This window comes from Petaurus breviceps, unplaced genomic scaffold (assembly GCF_028583685.1).
Source record: "Petaurus breviceps papuanus isolate PSGF00001 unplaced genomic scaffold, PetGlider_PUasm1.0 688, whole genome shotgun sequence".
Classification (NCBI taxonomy): Eukaryota; Metazoa; Chordata; class Mammalia; order Diprotodontia; family Petauridae; genus Petaurus; species Petaurus breviceps.
In genome coordinates this window covers 13,137,850-13,145,806 of record NW_027186457.1, presented here as the reverse complement: position 1 = coordinate 13,145,806, position 7,957 = coordinate 13,137,850, and the positions used below count along the sequence as shown (strand labels likewise).

At 43.0% G+C, this 7,957-nt stretch overlaps 1 protein-coding gene across 5 annotated transcripts in view; it reads left to right on the top strand.

The window, feature by feature from the left end:
• Positions 1–644: 644 nt before the first annotated feature.
• Positions 645–7,957, top strand: part of TFDP2 (transcription factor Dp-2) — a 172,534-nt gene continuing 165,221 nt past the window's right edge. For 4 of the 5 annotated variants that reach the window (XM_069104662.1, XM_069104661.1, XM_069104659.1 and 1 more), the window contains exon 1: positions 645–775. The gene's annotated coding sequence lies outside the window, so the exon portion shown is untranslated. Of the gene's footprint in view, positions 776–1,006; positions 1,145–7,957 lie in introns of those variants that run through there. The other variant, XM_069104658.1, reaches the window with a different exon arrangement.

Below are 7,957 nucleotides of genomic sequence, written 5' to 3'. Positions count from 1 at the left end.
TCTTTTCGTACCCAGCACTTAGCACACCCTTCCTGGCACGTAAGTAGACATTTACTAAATGCTTGCTGGCAGGGAGGTCGTTCAGTGGTAGATGGGCTGCTGGAACTGGAGTCAGGATAACCCTAGTTTAAATCCCACCTTGGAATTTACTGGATGTGTGTCCCTCTCTGCCTCAGTTTCTTCATCTGTCAATTTGGGATAATAATAGCTTCCTTCTCTGGGTTGTTGTGAGGACCAAATGAGAGGTCATCTGTAACGCACTTTGCAAATCTTAATGCGCTTTATTTGCGGGATTTGAACTAGTTTTTCTGACTCCAGGCCCAGAGAGGGCCATCTGTTGCACCACCCCGCACCTCCTTCCCTTTCCTTGGAAGGGGTTGGAATTTCCTGAGGGAAATCAGCCTCTTTCGGCCACCCCCACATGGGTGGGGCTTGTTCCAGGCCCCACCTCCAGAGCTCTTCTCCCCTTCCCCGCCCCCTCTCCCCACGGGCTCCTCCTCCTCCCGCTGTCACCTCGCAGTTTGGGCTCGGGCGGGACGCTCGGCCCCGCCCCCCTGCCCACCCCGCCTTTCCCCCGCCCTCATTGGGAAGCCAGGGGGCGGGGTTTGTTTACACCCTGCACGCATCGCCAGCCAGACCAATCGATGGGCAGCGGCGCCTGACGTCACGCGACCAGGCGTCCAACCGGAGCGCGCAGTGCCCAGCCCCCGCCAAAGCTCGCGCGGGGGAAGAGAGAGGAGAGCTCAGCCGGGGCCCGGAGCCGACCGCCGGCGAGGTGAGAGGAGCATGTGGGCCGGAGCCGGGCTCGGGCCGCAGCAGCTGCTCCCGACGCTCGGCTAGGGAGGCGAGGAGAGCGCGGGGCGGGAGCGGGAGCAGGGCCGCGCACGGGCGGCGGGGCGCACGCGCGCGCGGGCGGGCACGAGGCTCCTGGAGGCTGCGTGCGCACGGCCGGCCGGTCTCGCGGGCTCTCGAGCCCCGGCGCCTTCGCCCCCGGCCCCCGGGGGATGAATCCGCAGACCGCCGGCGGCTCCAGTCCAGCCGAGAAGCTGCTGCGGCAGCGGCGCGGGGTCCCCTCCTCGCCCTCTACCCATCGCGGGCCGGACGCGTTCCCCTCAGGCCGTCTTCTCCACGGCTACGCCGGCAGGTAACGTTCCCCTTCCCCCTCAGCGCTCGGTCCTCGAGCGGCCACGGCAGCGCTTTGGGGTCACGGTGGATGGGGGCGCGGGGGGCCGAGGAAGCAACCCCTTGCCTCCCCTCGCTCCTCCCTCCCCCAGAGGTTGAGGAGGGGGCGGGTGTGAAATCCCCTCCCTCATGGCCGGGGAGCCCCTGCGTGCCCTTCTCGCCAGCCTCACCCTCCCTTATTTCCACACGCGCTGTCCATTCTTAGAACCCTGCAGCGGGACGCAGGAGCCTTGATGTTCGCGCGCACGCGGGGGCCGAGAGCGGGGCCGGGACACCCCCTCCCATCTGCGGCGGCCCCCGTGGCAGGGGGGAGCGTCTTTGCTGCCCTGATGCCCCCTGGGGTGCAGGACCCCGGCCCGAAGCTTTTCTAGCCCCCTCCAGTCATCTCCCTTCAAAGGCACCGCCCCCACCAGGGCATCCCACCAGTGTGGGAGGCTCTGGTTTATTTATCCAGACGGAAGCCTTTCGGTTTGTTCCCATCCATCCTTTGCTTTTCTTTTAAACTTAATTCCTGCCTTCAAGCCTTTCTCACCAACTATAACTCCACAACTATAGCTGCTTTACTCTGCCTCTAAAGAATGGAGTGGATCATCTTCTTTTGCCTGGAGCGTTATCAGAGAATCCTGAGCTTGGAGGGGCCCCAGAGATCATCTCTACCTGTTTACCCCCTTCCTCTTGGAAAATGAATCAGATGTTATCACTATCTGTAAACTTGAATTTCCTTTCCCTTCTTTGCTTAGCCATTATGGGCTCTCCCAAAATATCACCCAACCTTCTAAATACTTTCACTCCTATGTTCTTATTCTCCTTGAAAAAGTTAACAGCTTGGTTTCTTGGTTCCCCCTCCCCCCCCTATAACTTTAGAATTATAGTCATAATCTGATCTCTTTTCAGATCATTTCCTGTACTATTTATTATTTTTACTGGTCTCTCAGTCACAGACTGAGGTTTAGATAGAAGATAGAGGTTTAGAGATGAAGGATGATCTTCAGATCCATCCCCTTTTTACAGAGGAGGGAACTGTTGCCTTGAGAGATGAGACAACCTGCTTGCTCAAGGTCACATGGCTTAAATTACTGCTAGATCTTCACTCTTCTGATTTCAAATCTAGTGCTCTTTTCTTCTTATCAGGCTGCCTCTAATCTGGAAATAATACATCATGTCATAATTTTAAAGGTGTGAAGAACCTTAGAAGTCGTCTATTCCAGACCCCTCATTGTACAGATAAGAAGACTTAGGGCCAGTAAGGTCCAAGTGAATTGCCCAAGGTCGCGCAGGCAGAAAATGACAAAATTGAGATTTGAATCCAGAGTCTTTGGTTCCAAATCCAGTGTACTTTCTACTGTTATGTGTTGTGTCTAAATCCTATGTCAGCTAAAGAAAAGAGTAGAATTAATTGTAGAATTTGTAGCTTGAAGGGACCTTGGAGATCATCTAGTTTACCTCTTCACTCCCCTGCAAAATGAATTTAGTGTTATCTATCATTGTCAAAGTACTATAAAATTGGAATCAGTAGTGTTCCCCAGTAGCAAAGCAAATGCCTAATGTTGTTAGAAAAGCAAAATGCAGAGTGTTTCTGTTATTTGTCCTAGATTTTCTTAGAAGCTGGTATGCTATTTATAAGCAAACTGTGTTTTCTTATGAGAGACATGTATAATAGGTGTTTTTGTGGATATGTATCTTGTATTTCGTAATTATGTTTATAACTTATAAAGTGTTTTGACATTTGCAAATGAAACTTTAGGCTTGTAGATTCTTTTGCAGCCAAAATAATTAAGTATTTGCCATTATTGCATGATCTTATGTCTGGAGTCAGACTTTGGTCTCAGTGTTTTTACACATATAGCAGCCTTTTCTCTGATTTAAAATAAGTCCCTTAAATCCCAGACTCAGTAAGTTCTTCCTTTATTTTCTCTGTTGATGTTAGGAGCAAACATTTGTTAGAAGGAAATTATCTAGACCAAGCCCCTCATTTTACAGGTAAGGAAGCTGGCCCAAATAGGTTATAATTGCTTAGTATCACACAGATAATATTATATTATATTATTGTAGCCATGTAATTTGTTTATTTTTTTTAACGTGACTCTGGGCTCTCTGGACACCTGTAGATTTTTCCTTTGCAATCAGAATTCTTAAAGCCCTCAGATGTGAACGTAAAAACAATCAAAAAGTGAGCTACCCAGATAAAATCTCTGCTGCCTTAAAAAAATGGAAAATGCTTGCTTATTACCAAAAGTATAATAAATAGAACTGAACATAGTGATAAAATTGATTAGTAGGAAGCATTTGCATTTTGTAGCTTTGAAAATTCAAAAGGTTCTTTCTTGAATATGGATTTTATAGCATGCATTTGAAATTTTTTTTCCTCATAAGAATGCATGTCTTTGGTTGGAGTTGGTCCTGGAGAATTCTATCTGATCATAGCAATCTAATTTTTTAAGGGGCAAAGGCAGCAAGAATTAATATTAAGTTTTAGAAGTATGGGTTCCAAGCAGAATTTAAGTTAGAAATGTCCACTAATTTTTGATTTGAGTATCATTTTAAATACTTGGGGTGTTAGCTTAAATCCTTTGAGTATCATTTTAAATACTTAGATCTTAGAATATGTGTTTGATATTTTTGAAAACTGACAAGTCCATTAATTTTTTGAGGCTATATGTATATAACTTTTTTAAGTCGAGTAGCATTATTTGAAGAATGTAGATCAATTTTAGATTATTCATGGGGTTGTTCATGGCCAAATCATCCACATCAATGAATACTACTTTCAATTTCTTTGGGACATTATCACTTCTAGTTAACACATTTTTGATACTATATTTTTTAAAACTTATTTCAGCCTGAAATTTCGGAAAAGTAGGGATAGAGTTTTCTGAGTCTTTAGTCTGAAACCAAAGCATTGCCTTCTCAATTCCTGGGAAAATGTTGAGTGTGTTAGACAAACTTAGGAAAAGGGCTTCTTTGCCTAGGCTTGTACTTTGTGCTTAGATAACGCTGACAGTATGTAGAATTGACTAATAAGAAATTAAGCAGAGAAATTCATTTCAACAGGCATTTTGAATTTTAATAAACACTAAAATAAAATTAGTATTTCTATATTCAAAGTAGAATAGAATAATATGTATAACTTGTTTTTCCTTTTAAGTATATACCGATTGCAATATGTAACTTTTAAAGCTGTCATTGTTTCCGTTTTCTTCTTGCCATCTGTTCCTGTCTGTGCATTTTTAAATGCTTCAGTGACTCACTTTACCTTTCTTACTTTTCTTGCCCTCCATCTCTCTTTTCCCCTCTCAATCCCTTCTCCCCAATTGCAATAAAAATAAAACTCACGTAGTAAATATGCATCATTAAACAAAACTAATTCCCACATTGGCCATGTCTAAAAATATGTCTCATTCTGTGCTTTGAGTCCATCACTTGTCTTTCAGGAGGTGGATTGAATGCTTCATCATTGGTTCTCTGGAATGCTGGTTGGTCATTGCATTCAACAAGTATTTTTTAAGGATCCCTTTGTATTAGGGCACTGTGCAAGATTCTAGGAAGGAACTTACTTTGTAATAAAGGAACAACATGTGCACAGATAAGGAAAGGATAAGTAAATACAAAATAAATTTTTTTTCCAGAAGGAACACCCACAACTGGGGGAATCCATAAAGGCCCCTTCTAGGAGATGGCACTTGAAGGGAGCTGGGGGCTTACAAGAGATTGAGGTGGAGATGTAGAACATCACAGGCATAAAGACCAGGAGATCTGAGATGGAATTTTGTGTTTGGAAAGCCGCAAATAGGTAATTTGACTAGAATGTAGTGTGTATGTTAGGGGTAGTCAGTTTGGAGAAGGGTAGGTTGGAAATAGATGGCAGAAGGATAGCTAGACACAGCTCGACCCATCAGAGGAGTTGAGGGGGATAAGGGCAGTTGTGGTATGAATAGAGAGAAGGGGATGTAAGAGATTCAGATGTGTAATTGAGAGGACTTGGAAACTGATTGGATATGGGGTGGTGGTGAAAGAGACTAAAGGGTCAAAGATAACTGAGAATTCCAACCAGGGTAATTTGAAGAACAGTAGTCCCTTTACAAAAGAGAGTTTAGTCAGGAGACTAAAAGGGCAAAAGGGGAAAAGATGAATTCTGTTTTGGAAATGTTGAATTGGAGATGCCATTGGGACAGCTGGGTAGAGTTGAGGGCTTGATATGTAGATTTGAGAGCATAGAGATAATAGATGAACCCTATGATAACTAATGAGATCATCAAGAAAGAGGGTAGCGTGAGAGAAGAACCCAAGAGAGAGCCTCAGAAAAACCAGTTAAAAGGACTAAATATCATTTTACTTTCACCTTGGTTATGTAATCAATGTATGTCCTTGTCTTTCTTTTCTTAAATTGTGATTTTGTCAGATATCTGTATTAAAATGTAAAACATAATAATTTCTGGATTATCCAGTTTTGTTGTTCAGTTGTTTATCAGTTGTATCTGACTCTTCATGATCCCATTTGGGGTTTTCTTGACAAAGATACTGCAGTGGTTTGCCATTTCCTTCTCCAGCTCATTTTATAGATGAGGAAACTGAGCCAAACAGGGTTGTGACTTACCCAGGCTCACACAGCTAGGAGGTTTCTGAACTCAGGTCTTCCTAACTCCAGGCCTGGCACTCTCTCCACTGTGCCACCTAGGCCTTGGATTATTCAATAAAATAATACTATGTGCCTGTATCAATATCTTTAATAGTTAAGTTTAAATGTTTTTTAAAAGACATTAACCTTGCATGTATCCATGTCTTAGGTATTCTAGTACAGTAGATAGAGTGCCAAAACTGAAAGACATGGGTTCAGATTCCACCTCTGATACCGATTAGGTCTTTGACCTATAACCGTTTGAAGCCTTAGTTTTCTCAGTAAAAATGTGCATGATGATAATAACTTCTCAGGCTTGTTATTAAGATCAATTGAGAGGATGTATGTTAAGTACTTTGTAAAAGCTAAATTGATATATAAATGTCAGCTGTTATTTTTATTAAGGCATATTTCAAGTTTACTTATATTTTAGTAAAGTGACTTGAGTCATAACTTATGGGCTGTATGACTATACTATGTGTACAATGAATTAAATTGAATAAGTGACAAATACAGGCCTAGTTCACATGGCTACTCTTAAGACTAAGAGTATTGTGAATATTAGACACCAGTTACCTCAGTCTATCAACAAACAACTATGATGTATCAGACATTGTGTTAGATGCTGGGGAGACAAAGACAGAAATGAAATGGTTTTTGGCCTCAAAGAACTTACATTTTATCAACATGTGTGTGTCTATATCTATATAGACACACACAAAATAGGTAATTTTAGAAGCGACTCATGAACAGTTTGGGATCATCAGAAAAGTCCTTGTGTAGGAGGTACCACTCAAGCTGAACTTGGAACGAAATTAGTGATTAATTTACATTATGTGTATAGAGGATATTATGTGCTGTACTCTGTTATTTTGACTCAAAAAAAAAAACCTAGCTAGGTTAAAGGAAAAATATGTATAATAAAACTTTGATCAAATCTTAAACTGGGATGAAAAGAGATTAGCTGAAACTGGTCAAAAAATATGGAAGAATAAAGTAGAGAATAAAAGACAGGACAGCTGGATTCTGCTTGACCCATTGGACACAAGATGCAAAGATGCTGTTGCTGATGGTGTTTTTTCAGGTCAGCAGGCCTAATTGACAAGTAGAAATGTGAACAACAAATTAAGATAAACATTAGTAGCCTGTGTCATCCCACTTACTGTAGGGAATAGAGTAGAAATAGGACTTGGGATGAGGTGACCAAAAAGATGCAGGACTAGATATTTTCTTGAATCCTTACACTTCTCAAACCTTTCCAAAATAGATATTATGTGCCAAAGGCAAAGCAGTTTTATCTATCTCCACAGTCTAGGACACCAAGAACCTGAACAAGGTAAAAACTTAATGAGCTAATAGCAGAAAGGCTAATCCTTAACTTCCAACCTACCCCTCACCACTTTCTCACCACCACTGTGATAGTAATGGAATATAAAGATTCCCCTGTATTGGCTTGGTTTTCAAATTGATTGTGTTAAAACCCAGAGCTTGTTAATCCCACCTGTGGGATGGACTTGTTGATGTGAAAAGAAAGTCCTGAACTGGGAGGAGCTGGTGACGTAGATTTGCAGAGACACAAGAGAGAGGCAGAAGAACTTTTTGGAAGCAGCACCTTGTGGAGGCGGAGAGAGACTGATAGAATTGCTGGGGGCCACTTTGAATTGCCCTGGACTTTTGAGACCTGCCCCCTGAGCTGCCAAGGACTGAGGAGACATGGCTGTTTTGCTGGTACTTTGTCTGTCTGTTTTGATGTTGTTTTGCTAGATTTGTCCACTGGTGTATCAGCAATGCCATATTCACAATGCCTATAGAGATTACAAATATGCTGATATAATTATCCATCACAAAATACATCAGGTTTGCCATTTGGGGAAATAAACTAGAAAATTTATTAAGATACCAAAAGACTGAGTCCCAAAACCAGAAAGTGAAAGCCATCAGAGTAGTTATGATATTGGCACAGGTAGATAAAGTAGAAAGCACCCACATTTTCAAGCCTTTAAAACAGAACAGGCTACCTCAGGCAAAGGTCCTCCTCTCCCCACTCACAGCAACCACCCAGTGTCCTGGAAGCACGCTCCCAGCAGCTCCGGCCCCTGGCAGTGCTCAGCAGGAGTCCTAACTCAAAAAAAAAAAAAAAAAGGCAACTGCCGCCAACTG